Source organism: Lepidochelys kempii, chromosome 2 (genome assembly GCF_965140265.1).
Source record: "Lepidochelys kempii isolate rLepKem1 chromosome 2, rLepKem1.hap2, whole genome shotgun sequence".
Classification (NCBI taxonomy): Eukaryota; Metazoa; Chordata; order Testudines; family Cheloniidae; genus Lepidochelys; species Lepidochelys kempii.
In genome coordinates this window covers 182798039-182811788 of record NC_133257.1, presented here as the reverse complement: position 1 = coordinate 182811788, position 13750 = coordinate 182798039, and the positions used below count along the sequence as shown (strand labels likewise).

General features: G+C 41.6%; 1 protein-coding gene across 11 annotated transcripts in view; it reads left to right on the top strand.

Annotated features, from left to right (window-relative positions):
• Nucleotides 1-13750, top strand: part of FKBP9 (FKBP prolyl isomerase 9) — a 58240-nt gene that overhangs the window by 4211 nt on the left and 40279 nt on the right. For 10 of the 11 annotated variants that reach the window (XM_073332944.1, XM_073332946.1, XM_073332943.1 and 7 more), the window contains 2 exons: nucleotides 2004-2205; nucleotides 8216-8321. The gene's annotated coding sequence lies outside the window, so the exon portion shown is untranslated. The remainder of the gene's footprint in view (nucleotides 1-2003; nucleotides 2206-8215; nucleotides 8322-13750) is intronic. The other variant, XM_073332941.1, reaches the window with a different exon arrangement.

The following is a 13750-nucleotide window of genomic DNA, read 5'->3' as shown; positions in this document are numbered from 1 at the left end:
AGGACCCTACAGAATCATATACTGATGTTTTTCCAAAACAGTGACAGAGACCGAGAATGTTTTGAGGATGACATATAAATGCTGAAAGCACTGTCCTCTACAGGACCAGGTTAGACTAATAAAAGTTATCTAAATTACACAGGATGGTAGAATTATGACACCCCTGGGGATAACATAACATCTAGGCAAAATGGTAGTGGGTCAATGCTTGCCATGGAAATAATTTAAAATTTTCTGGTGGTCTGGGTGAAATGAGTTGTTAATTTCAATCCAGTTCCTAGTGGGCAGGTGTGTGCCTCACAAGACCTGTCAATTAATTAGCATCCTTCCCCCCCCAGCCCCCAGTCTCAGAGAAGTCAAAGATGAAAGATTCAGTCTTGCAAGGTTCTGAGCGCTCTGTCCAAACCAGTAAAGCATTTAAGCACATGCTTAACTTTTAGTATGTGAATAGCTCCCTAGGCATTAATTGATTGTCAGTGCTTTGTAAATAAATATTTTTACTTAAGCAAAGATGTTTAATAAAATGTGAAAGGAAAAATACAGTTAATAAATATTAAAGTAAAATAAAAGGAACTTACGTCACTGGTGTCATGAGGAAAGGGGCTCTGAGGCGATCTAATCAAAGCAAACTCCAGAGAATAATAAATTGTTCAGTCACTGCTGTTGTTTATGCTCAATATTATAGTGACAAAGTGACATTTTTCCTATAGACTATTTAGTATTTTTCATTTGAGGATCTCAAAGTGCATTATCAGCATTAATTAACTAAGCCACATAATGCCCTGTGAGGCAGGTATTATTATATTCATTTTACTGATGGATAAATTGAGGCATTGAACAATTAAATGATATGCCCCAGGGAGCATCAGAAATAGAACCAAGTAGCCTTTATTCCCTTAATTAATGACAGGTATTTGTGTAGCCACTTATTCAAAGTGTTCCACAAACTGATTGGAAAGCAGTGTTAATAATGGTCTGAAATTCTAAGACTGTAAAATGTTTTATGAATTTAAGCTGGTACCTCACATTTTCCTATACTTGGCTGGGCTAAGTACACCCTTAATACCTGATCTAAAGTATTCTTTAAGTATTGACTTCAGTGGACATTGGATCAGGTCCTACGTTCAGTCTGGACCAGACAATGAACAAGTTTTTTCTTTTTTTATCACGGGTCCTTGGTTGTATTACCTCTCTTCTAAGGAAGGTTCACAGAAACCATGAGTGGCTGCCTGTAGTGTTCATTTGTTTTGGCAGAGTTTTCCTTGATCTCTAAGAACTCATCTTTGTCATCAGTAGAGTGTTTTACCTGAGAGCCATAGAATTTGTCCTTGTGCTACATCCTTGGATTCTGATGGGTTGTAAATATAAGCACTGATCCTGCAAAGGCCATGGCACTTGCTTAACTTTGTAACCAGCAAGTACTCAGTATGTAAAATCAAGCATATGCGTAAGTCTTTGCAGGATGGGGTATTAGAATGGTTGTTTCTTCAATTTGATTTGAATAGTTTTCTACTCGGTTTGTTCATAGATGTCTTAAACATTTAAACACATTGTTTTGTTTCATCACACTGAAGCGACATTCAGAAATACATAGATGTGAAGAGAGTCTCCCTCCCACAAAAATCTATTTAGAATTTTACATTCATTTTTTTCAGGTTTTCTTTTTATCCTTTGCTGAAAAAGCCCCGGATTCCTCTGGTACTGTGATCATTACACTCACCCAAGGAACTGAGTGTTTTTTCTCCAGTATAAGTAGGGACAATCCAGATATAAGGAACTGTGAAAAACAAGACAACAGAAAATGTGGAAAGATTACTTTTCTTGCTATACATTTTGGAGCCAGATTCTCAGCTACTGTAAATCAGGTAGCTCCATTAGCTTCAACTGATTTACAGTTGTTGAGGATTTGGTCCTTCTGAGCTAATTTCTTTCATTGCTAAATAATGAAACAAACAATTAAGGATTCTTAGTTTTTATGTAATGTTATTGTTGTTTTACCATAGTTGCACACCACCATGGTGCTCCAATTCCTGCTTCACCAAAACACCCTAGAACAAACATTGCAATTGCAACGGCAGCTTGAAAAACCTACAAGAGAAATATTATATTTGTCAGTTGTGGAATGAGGATTGGAAGCTAAAGCCATTAAATAGGAGACTCCACAACCATCTTTACCTGAAAAAAAAAAAGCTGAATTTTTCATCCGTAAGTTATAGAATAAGGGCCAAGGGCTTCATTGAGATTCCAGTAAATTCAGTGCAGAATGCTCCTTTATTTAAATGGGTCTAGAATTGAGCTCAAATCCTGCCTCAAATGTCTGGGTGCAACTCCTATTGAATTTAATGGAAATTGCATGAGCATATCGGAGGCCAAAATTTGTTTGATTGTGTATATGGACTGGGCCAAATTCAGTTGCAAATATAGCTTTGTAATCCCAAAGAAGCTGATAGGATTGTATGGAGATAATTGAGGGTGGAATGTGAGCCTGTGGAATTACACGGTGATGAATCTGTTTACCTGCGTATATTTCTGGCTGGATAGAGTTCTGGACTGGTATCTGACTCAGATTATTATGTGGCAAGTACTAAACACACACATCTAAAACATATTCTAATTTTGTATGCAGTCATTTTGTTTCTATGACTGTCCAGACAAGTACATTATCACCATATCTTTAAAAATTCAGATTAAGGGTTAACTATTCTTGTGGTTACTACGTAGATTTACAAGGTAATCTTTAATTACTATTAGGGCTGTCAAGCGATAAAAAAAATGAATCACGATTAATTGCGCTGTTAATAATAGAATACCATTTATTGAAATATTTTTGGATGTTTTCTACATTTTCAAATATATTGATTTCAATTACAACACCGAATACACAGTGTATATTTATTTTTGATTACAAATATTTGCACTGTAAAAAACAAAAGAAATAGTATTTTTCTATTCACCTAATACAAGTACTGTAGTGCAATCTCTTTATCATGCAAGTTGAACTTACAAATGTAGAATTATGTACAATAAAAACCTGTATTCAAAAATAGAACAATGTAAAACTTTAGAGCCTACAAATCCTTGTTCAGCCAATCACTCAGACAAACAAGTATGTTTACATGTACAGAAGATAATGCTGCCTGCTTCTTGTTTACAATGTCACTTGAAAGTGAGAACAGGCGTTTGCATGGCACTGTTGTAGCCAGCGTTGGAAGATATTTACATGCCAGATGTGCTAAGATTCATATGTCCCTTGATGCTTCAACCACTATTCCAAAGTCCATGCGTCCATGCTGATGATGGGTTCTGCTTGATAACGATCCAAAGCAGTGCGGACCAACACAGATGATGAAAATGAAGATGAGTCAGATACCACCAGCAAAAGGTTGATTCTCTTATTTGGTGGTTTGGGTTCTGTAGTTTCCGCATCAGAGTGTTGCTCTTTTAAGACTTTTGAAAGCATGCTCCACACCACATCCCTCTCAGATTTTGGAAGACACTTCAGATTCTTAAATTTTGGGTCGAGTGCTATAGCTATCTTTAGAAATGTCACATTGATATCTTCTTTGCATTTTGTCAAATTTGCAGTGAAAGTGTTCTTAAAATGAACAACATGTGCTGGCTCATCATTTGAGACTGCTATAACATGAAATATATGGTAGAATGCAGGTAAAACAGAGCAGGAGACATACGATTGTTCCCACAAGGAGTTCAGTCATTAATTTAATTAATATATTCTTTTTTAACGACCATCATCAGCATGGAATTATGTCCTCTGGACGATGGCCAAAGCATGAAGAGGCATTTGAGTGTCTTGTGACGCCAGCTACAACAGTGCCATGCGAACGCCTGTTCTCAATTTCAGGCGACATTGTAAACAAGAAAAGGGCAGCATTATCTCCTGTAAAAATAAACAAACTTGTTTCTCTTAGCGATTGGCTGAACAAAAAGTAGGACTGGGTGGACTTGTGGGCGCTAAAGTTTTACATTGTTTTGTTTGAGTGCAGTTACGTAACAAAAACCCCTACATTTGTAAGTTGCACTTTCATGATAGAGATTGCACTACAGTATTTGCATGAGGTGAATTGAAAAATTCTATTTCTTTTATCATTTTTACAATGCAAATATTTGTAATAAAAATAATATAAAGTGAGCACTGTACACTTTGTATTCTGTGTTGTAATTGAAATCGATATATTTGAAAATGAAGAAAAATATCCAAAAATATTTACTAAATTTCAATTGGTATTCTATTGTTTAACAGTGCGATTAATCGTGATTCATTTTTTAATTGCAATTAATTTTTGAGTTAATTGCGTGAGTTAACTGTGATTAATCGACAGCCCTAATTACTATGTAGTTCCTTAGCATTTTATTAAGCTGTACAAATTATTATACTGATGAGCCCAATTGGTAATACAATGATGACTAGCATTTGCAAATATAAATAAATACAAAAATATAATTTGCTGCTTTGGGGCTCAATCTCCCCTAGATGGATTGCTCCTATATAGGAGAATGGAAACTGCAAATTTCAGCCTAAATAATTTCTGCCATTAAGTGGGGCAATCTGTCCCTTCCCTTTCCTCTCCACCTGTGAAAAAGCCAAGGTGCCACTGCCTAGCTCTGTGAACCCACAAGATCCATGATAGTCTTGCGAATCCATCCAAGGCCTCTCACAATCACAGTGCTGCCCAGCTCCTTCTTGCCACTAATTCCCTGCAACTCCTGGATGGAGTGGCTCCTAATGGAGCCATGATGTCAGCAGCTCCCCTGACTTTAACTGCCACCTAGCTTTGGTGGTAGGGTGTCATACTGTCCATGCATGTTGCTGTAGACTTTGTCCCAGAAGGTCTGGGGAGAGGGGAAAATCCAAACCTGTTCTCTGCACACAGATCTGGATGCCAGGGTGCCCCACAGAAAGGCTTCCTCAGGGTTGGAGTGAAATGATAGACCATATCATGAAAATGTTTCTCAATCTCTCCCTGCTTCCACTAGCCAGATCCATGATCCTGGCTTCCCCCTGCTTGCATAGAGATTTTATTTAGAAGGCATGATAATAGACAAAGACTATGCAACAAGTACTTACAACAGGTATGATTGGATGCTGTTTTGTAAATTCTGTCTTCCAGACTTCTGGTAGTTCATTGCTTGTGTATTCCCCCTCCATCTTCTGTGGAGATTTTGCCTCAGTAGTTATTTAGTACATGTAGTGGTAGTATCAAAGGATCTATTCCAGATCAGAGCCAAAATGTCCAGCTTTTCTCCTTGAGCCACCACAGGCTGAAAAAGCTCTCTGTTTCTGAATCTTTGTTCGTCATTTTAACCAAACTCTGAGGTTCTGAACTACCTAAATAACTGTTGTTTCCATTTTTGTGAGCCTTTCCTTTTAAGATTCTAATTTTTATCATTAAATATAAATTACTATAATCAGTCTAAGTCATTCTGTATAATTATTCAGGAATAGTTGCTAGTCTAAAACTTGTAATATTGTAATTGGTAGGACTATATCTATGTCCATCTCCCTTCCTGTTAATACTAAGTCAAAGATAAGTATTTACTCCCTTTAACTTCAGTGCAAGTTTTACCTCAGTAACGATGTTGAAGATTCCAAAGAACTTCACAAATTCTCGGTATGCAACAGTAGCACTTAAATGCGAATAGCCCATTGCACAACAGTGCAAGGGAGTTGAAATGTTAGCCGAAGATACTTGGGCAACCCCTGCCAATCTCTTATGAAATGTACCAAATGATCATTAGTGTTCATGCTGAGGAGACAAGACCTGAAAAAATGTAGGCTTGCTCACAAAGTTAATGAGAGTTTTTCTATTGTATTCAATGAGGACTGGAGCCAGTTCCATTGTCTGGTAGCCAGTCTTTTACAATTGCAGGAAATTCCTCCTGAGCTTTGGTAATTCTTACATCAGTGATCAATTTAAAAGATCTTTTCTCCTTCCAAAGGGGATTTATAATTATCTGAAAACATACCAGACAGTGGCAATAAAGCACCTCAAGTTTAAGTCATGCCTAATGTGTTGGTTAAATGGGGAAAAATCCAACTTCAGTGCCCGCATCTGTAGTTGGTATGTCCTTAACAAAGTGCCAGCATTCTAGTGGAACAATGGGTGATGTGCTTAAAAGAGCACCACTGTCTCTAATGCATCGTAGAAACAGCAGTGGTGCGAATTTATTATCTAAATGGTTTATAGCATTCCTTCCTTGTTCTCCCATCCGTCTACATTAAAGCAGAGAAGATGGGTAATTGTTACAAGGTATCTGTTTGGTTAGTTCCACGTATAAAAGATGTACACATATAATAAATGTTGGTCCAAAAACCTATCTCTAACAAGTTGTCCTTCTTCCTCACTCACAAAGGACTCACTGCCACACCTAGAGTCTCTTTCCAGGAAGTTCTGTTTTCCCTAGATTGGCAAAGTTACCAAAGCCAGTTCCTCAGTCCACCCTACGCTACAGCTCCCAGGGGATTTCCTCTTTACCCCTCAGTCCTTCGTTCTTCATGGCTTCCTGCAGGAATGTTCTGTGCTCTGGTCACAAAGCCCTGGATGCTAGGTCTTCACTCCCTGAAGGCCCCTTTTCCGCCAGCATATTCCCACTGGAACCTTGCAACCCAACAGGACCCGACTACTAGTGTTGGGTTTGGATCAGGTCTGACAACAACGCAGACTCAGCTCTGATCACCACCTCCTGTTCTGGCATCATCATAGGGGCAGCTGTGTGTCTCGCTCCTGCTGGCCACCACTACCTTGGTCCTGTGTGTGCTCTGTGAAGTGAGTGTGCTGGTGAGTCACATCACCTCTCACTCTGCAGCACACACAATGCGGTGGGGCGGCCGGCAGGAACAGGTCATGTAGCTGCCACTGCGCTGACCTCCTGGAGAAGGAGGCAGCCAGAGATGGCCCATGGGCATGGAGCATGGGAAGACCCTGACAGGCCAAGCCCCAAGGATGAGGAAGCAGCACTACACAGGTTCAGGGTTAAGTGTTGGGTTTGGGTTGGGTCTGAAGTGACTCAACATGCTTGGGTCAGGACAGGTTAACTGTGCTCAGGTTGGGTTAGATTTGGGTGCAGCTCAGGAATTAGAATTAGACCTCTAGTTCTCATTGCCAGTCCCTCCCAGAGGACTTCCTGCTGGTCATGATTTCTTGTGGCTCCTGGGCTCTGACTCACTGGATCTCTCTCAGCAGGCAATTGAGATTTTCCCAGGGGACTCTGGCACTCAGGAACTTCTTGCTTCTGACCCGTCTCCCTATTCCCTGGGCCATGTCTGCTCTCTTTGCCCCTTTCCTGACTGATTCTCTGGCCTGAGTCACCCAGGCTTCCCTTCTCTTATAGCCCAACTGCAGGGTTGGCAATGTCTCAAGAAAAACTAGTTTAGGACATCTGTTTTAAACCAGGAAACTGGGAAAAATAATTGCATCAGTGTCCAGTAAATTCAGCAAGCATAGAACGAATCTCTTCAAACTTTGGATCAGTCCATTCAAAACTGAGGAATAGGCTGAGTCTATCCACAACATCCAAGTTGGTATTTTGCTACAGAATGTTGCATGGCCAAATGGACCTGGACTGTAGTCTGCAACTCTGCACGCTTCTGATTGGTCAGCGCTTCAAGCCTACAACTCTGCCTTGTTGTTGTTTTTATATAATCAAATGGTTTCAACTTTTATTTATATTATTATGAAAACTGAAACCTGTCATGACACATATAACTTCCATTGAGGAAAATACCAAACCAAAATGTAGACAGACATTTTGATGTTCAGTATTATGTATTAGTATTATGCCCACCTCAGTTTTACTTTTTATTTGTACAACCCAAATTAATATACAACTCTCCTGCCTTACGTAACCATAATTTAAATATGTAACTAAAACTAAGTGTAATGCGGCATGCATTAATAAAACAGTTTTTAAAATAGAAAATGTCTTAAACTGGGATTAACTAGTTTTTCTGAGGATGGTAAAAACCACCTCTTGTAAATATCATGCTGTCCCTCCCCAACTGGGGTTCAGTTGACCAGGCATGAGTCAATTCACCCAGCTCCCTCTTTAAGGGACACTGTCCAAATCTAACACCTCTTAAGCATTACGTTAATGTACTTGCAATATGTCAGGTTACAGCAGCTGTTTCCAATGTAGTGAAAAACAAATACACTGAAACTCACAGTTCTGTTGTTCTCTTTTTCTTTCTGTCTTATAGGAAGAAAATTCTGAATGTCGAGAGCCGCAGAGCAAGGTGATGAAGAAACTTCTTCACTGACAAAAGCAAATCTGTTACTGAGTTGACCAGGAAGTCTTATGATTAAGTAAGGAACACATATGTCATTGGTGTTGAAATTTTTTTTTACACAAAGTGCATATAGAGAACATATCTCAAGGGAAGGCTGAAAGCCATTTGCTTTTATTTGCCGTTTGACAATTTCATCATGAACTACAGCTTAGAATCATAGAATATTAGGGTCGGAAGGGACCTCAGGAGGTCATCTAGTCCAACCCCCTGCTCAAAGCAGGACCAATCCCCAACTAAATCATCCCAGCTAGGGTTTTGTCAAGCCTGACCTTAAAAACTTCAAAGGAAGGAGATTCCACCACCTCCCTAGGTAACCCATCCCAGTGCTTCACCACCCTCCCAGTGAAAAAGTTTTTCCTAATATCCAACCTAAACCTCTCCCACTGCAACTTGAGACCACTACTCCTCGTTCTGTCATCTGCTACCACTGAGAACAGTCTAGATCCGTCCTCTTGGGAACCCCTTTTCAGGTAGTTGAAAGCAGCTATCAAATCTCCCCTCATTCTTCTCTTCCGCAGACTAAACAATCCCAGTTCCCTCAACCTCTCCTCATAAGTCATGTGTTCCAGTCCCCTAATCATTTTTGTTGCCCTCCGCTGGACTCTTTCCAATTTTTCCACATCCTTCTTATAGTGCGGGGCCCAAAACTGGATACTGTACTCCAGATGAGGCCTCACGAATGTCGAATAGAGTGGAACGATCACGTCCCTCGATCTGCTGGCAATGCCCCTACTTATACAGCCCAAAATGCCATTGACCTTTGTCATAAATATAAAGGGAAGGGTAACCACCTTTCTGTATACAGTGCTATAAAATCCCTCCTGGCCAGAGGCAACATCCTGTTACCTGTAAAGGGTTAAGAAGCTCAGCTGACCTGGCTGGCACCAGACCCAAAGGACCAATAAGGGGACAAGATACTTTCAAATCTTGGGAGGGTGGGGGGCAGGCTTTTGTTCGTGCTCTTTGTTTATGTAGTTGTTCTCTCTTGGGACTGAGAGAGGCCAGACAGAAATCCATCTTCTCCAACCCATCCCAATCCAAGTCTCCAATATTGCAACCAGTATAGGTAAGCCAGGCAAGGTGCATTAGTTTATCTTTTGTTTTATGTGAATTTTCCCTGTGTTAAGAGGGAGGTTTATTCCTGTTTTCTGTAACTTTAAGGTTTTGCACAGAGGGGGATCCTCTGTGTTCTGAATCTGAATACCCTGTAAAGCATTTTCCATCCTGATTTTACAGAGATGATTTTTACCTTTCTTTTTAAATAAAGATAAAATAAATAAAATCCTTCTTTTAAGAAAAAAAAAGAAAGGTAAAAATCATCTCTGTAAAATCAGGATGGAAAATGGTTTAGGATGGGTTGGAGAAGATGGATTTCTGTCTGGCCTCTCTCAGTCCCAAGAGAGAACAATTGCGTAAACAAAGAGCACAAACAAAAGCCTCCCCCAAGTTTTGAAAGTATCTTGTCCCCTTATTGGTACTTTGGGTCAGGTGCCAGCCAGGTTAGCTGAGCTTCTTAACCCTTTACAGGTAACAGGATGTTGCCTCTGGCCAGGAGGGATTTTATAGCACTGTATACAGAAAGGTGGTTACCCTTCCTTTTATATTTATGACAGCCTTCTTGGCAACAAGGGCACACTGTTGACTCATATCTAGCTTCTTGTCTACTGTAACCCCTAGGTCCTTTTCTGCAGAACTGCTGCCTAGCCATTCAGTCCCTAGTCTGTAGCGGTGCATGGGATTCTTCCGTCCTTAGTGCAGGACTCTGCACTTGTTCTTGTTGAACCTCATCAGATTTCTTTTGGCCTAATCCTCTAATTTGTCTAGGTCCCTCTGTATCCTATCCCTACCCTCCAGCGTATCTGCCTCTCCTCCCAGTTTAGTGTCATCTGCAAACTTGTTGAGGGTGGGCAAAGTTTTTGGCCTGAGGGCCACATCTGGGTATAAAAATTGTATGGCGGGCCATGAATGCTCACAAAATTGGGGGTTAGGGTGAGGGAGGGGGTGAGGGCTCCAACTGGGGGTGCGGCCAGAAATGACGAGTTCAGGGTGTCAGAGGGGGCTGGGAGGGAGTGAGGGGGTGTTAGGGCTCTGGCTGGGTGTGTGGGCTCTGGGGTGGGGATGAGGGATTTGGGGTGCAGGAGGTGCTCTGAGCTGGGACCGAGGGGTTCAGAGGACGGGAGGGGCTGGGGCGCAGTGGGGGTTGAGGGCTCTGGCTGGAGGTGCAGGCTTCACGCAGTGCTTACCTCCCAGAAGCAGTGGCATTTTCCTCCACCGGCTCCACGTGGAGGCGCGGCCATGCAGCTCTGCATGATGCCCCATCTGCAGGCGCCACCACCGCAGCTGCCAGAAGCAGCAGCATGCCTGCCTACGGCTCCTACACAGAGGTGTGGCCCCGGCCATGTGGCTCTGTGCACTGCCCCATCTGCAGGCACTGCCCCTGCAGCTCCTATTGGCTACGGTTCCTGGCCAATGGGAGCTGCAGGGGGCGGCGCTTGGGGGGGGAGTGGCGCGCGGAGAGCCCCCTGGCTGCCCCTACAAGTAGAGCTGGAGCGGGGACATGCCGCTGCTTCTGGGAGCTGTGTGGCAAGCCCCAGACCCTGCTCCCCGGCTGGAGCGCTTGAGCAGGGCAAACCCCTGACCCTGCTCCCTGGCGGGGGTGAGAGGACCAGATTAAAATGTCTGAAGGGCTGGATGTGGCCCGTGGCCTGTACTTTGCCCACCCCTGCCTTAGAATGTTTATTTGTAATTCCTCTCACATGAACATCAATAACGTAATATCTGTCAGTTCCACAGTATCTTTCACCCTAAAGGATTCCAATGCACTTTACAAACAGAACTGGGTTATAGCTGACACTTGCTCACCTCTCAAATCAGAGAAGGGCATAAGGAGTTTTTGATTTGGCTTTCCCCACAACATGGCTCTGATACACTCTGGTCCCAAGCCAGTAAAGTAATTCAGCTGGTGTAGTTCTCACGTGGCACTGGTGCGAGCTGCAAGTGCTCAGCACCTCTAAAAATCAGGCCACTTTTATGCTGAAACCCAACAGGAGTCTAACTTTAAGCACACACAGAAAATCTGACCCTAAAGCTGTTGTTCATCCTTTGTAAGGAAGCTGCTCTATAGATAAACACTGCTTTGCTGAGCAAGCAGAAATACAGAAACACTCAGAAGATCCTATGCTTTTGTTTCCTGAATATGACAGTTTGGGAGGATTAAACAGCAATCCCCAGTACAAATCGGTCACAAGACTTGCTGTATATGTATGTAATATCAGGATCTGCAATGACTACTGAAAATTTTAAATAATTTGTAATAACAAATTATGCAGGCAAAAACTTTCATACCTTAAATGCTTAATGCTTACTAGCCCTGATAGATGACTCCAGTGATGCCAAGATATTGTTTAGCATTATTTTATAATAAATTTATACACAGTGGGCCAGATTGTGAATGATGTTTGTATGAAAGCTCAGAGGGGGAGAAGAATGTTTGCAAAAAGTCCTCCCTCCCCACATGCCTGTGAAAGATTCACTTACAGTTATTATTCTTGCATTCCAAGAAGTGATTTGACTCTCCTCACTGATCCCCCTTGGGAACAGACAGAATCTCAGGCCAGGTCTACAGTACCACTTACTTTGGTATAACTTACGTCACTCAAGGGTGTGAATAAGCCACTCCCACCCCAAGCGACATAGGTTACACCAACCTAAGCACTGGTGTGAACAGCACTATGTTGATGGGAGAGCTTTTTCCATGGACATAGCTACTGCCTCTCGCGGAGGTGATTTATTATGCCAAATGGAGAACGCTCTCCCATTGGCTTAGAGCATCTTCACAGATGTGCTACAGCAGTGCAGCTGCATCGGTGAAGCGAGTCAGATGTAGACTAACTTTCAGAGGAGTCAGGGAAGAGCATAGGAGGTGGAGCTAGGGGTGCTGCTGCACCCCTTGGCTTGAAGTTGTTTTCATCATATTCAGGGTTTAGTTTGGTTCAATGGCTTTCAGCACCCTCACTATACAAGTTGTTCCAGCACCCCTGGGGAAAAGGAGGGCCCGTAGCTTCCATCCATGGAAAAAGTTGGTTGTACTTGGGGGAGCAGACATTGATGGAAAAGCTTGCATGGTTCCCTCATGCACTAGGCCAGTGGTTCTCAACCCGTGGCCTGCAAGCTGCTTGCGGCCCAATCAGCACACAGCTACGGCAAATGTGACATCCTCAGGGAAATACAGGTAGTACACATATTGTGTGGATGCGGCCCACATAATACATAGAGAGCTGCATATGTGGCCCACAATGGTAAATAGGTTGATAACCACTGCACTAGGCTATTTGGGAAGGAATTGTACCACCATCAGAACAGCGGCTGTAATGCGTGTCAGTAGTCAAATGCCACAGTTTGACCTAATGTGAGTCAAGTTTTCACAAAAGTGAAAAAAGGAGAAGGATGTTTGCTCCGGTGAAACTAGAAGATAATTTAGCCTAGTGAGTAATCAGCTGACCTACTAGTACAGTATTATTTGTTAGTTTGCAATAATGCCCACTATCTGCTAGGGCTAGATGCAGTGTAAACACAAAAGAAAGCATGGTCCCTGCCCAAAGAGCTTATACTGTAAGCCTGATGTTTGGTTTCACATTGGAATTTCTATCCAATAAATGATCATAAAATCATATTTAATACTTAAAATCACTATTAGTACTTTGCACCTCTATAGCTCCTTTAATCAGAAAATCGCAAAGTACTTTACAAACATTCTAAAGAAAGAAATTAATGTTGAGTATAATTTTTTTCTTTCCTTTCCCCTTTAAATTCAGTTCAGAACTGACAAAAACATAAACTAAGAACTGTTCCTCAGAGTGCCTGTAGAAAAAAAGCAAGAAGAGTTTTAAAGATGAGTAGTATTTGAGATCTGTGCAGGAGACAAATAATTTGAGTCTCTTCCCACAAGTCATTTATTTGCCAAAGATTATCACAAATATCATCTTTCTGCACATTACATTGGGTGATTAGGATATTTACAGATTTTTCATCTGGCATTTATATCAGTTCAGAGGAAGTCATGTTTCTCATTGCTCTCTCTTTTTTTTTTTTTATGTACCTTACAAATATCTGTTATACCTCTTATGTAGGAATTCCTTATCTAAATTTGCCTGTCACAGTTTATACTTATATATAGCATGCCAAGCTTGACATATCTTTTCTAAGAACAAAGGACTGCTTATGTTCTGCCAGGTCTGTAGATTACAGAGCATTCTGAAGACATTAAAAGTTCAGCCAGTGTTTTACTGTCTCCGCCACATTACCCACATAGCATACACTGCACACAAACTTCAGGCATCAGGGGAATTGCCAGTCTTGCAATCTTTGCTATATGATGGGTTATTAAGAACCACTGGTGGTTGAATGCTGGACAAATCCACATGCTATGCAGCAGAATATCTCATA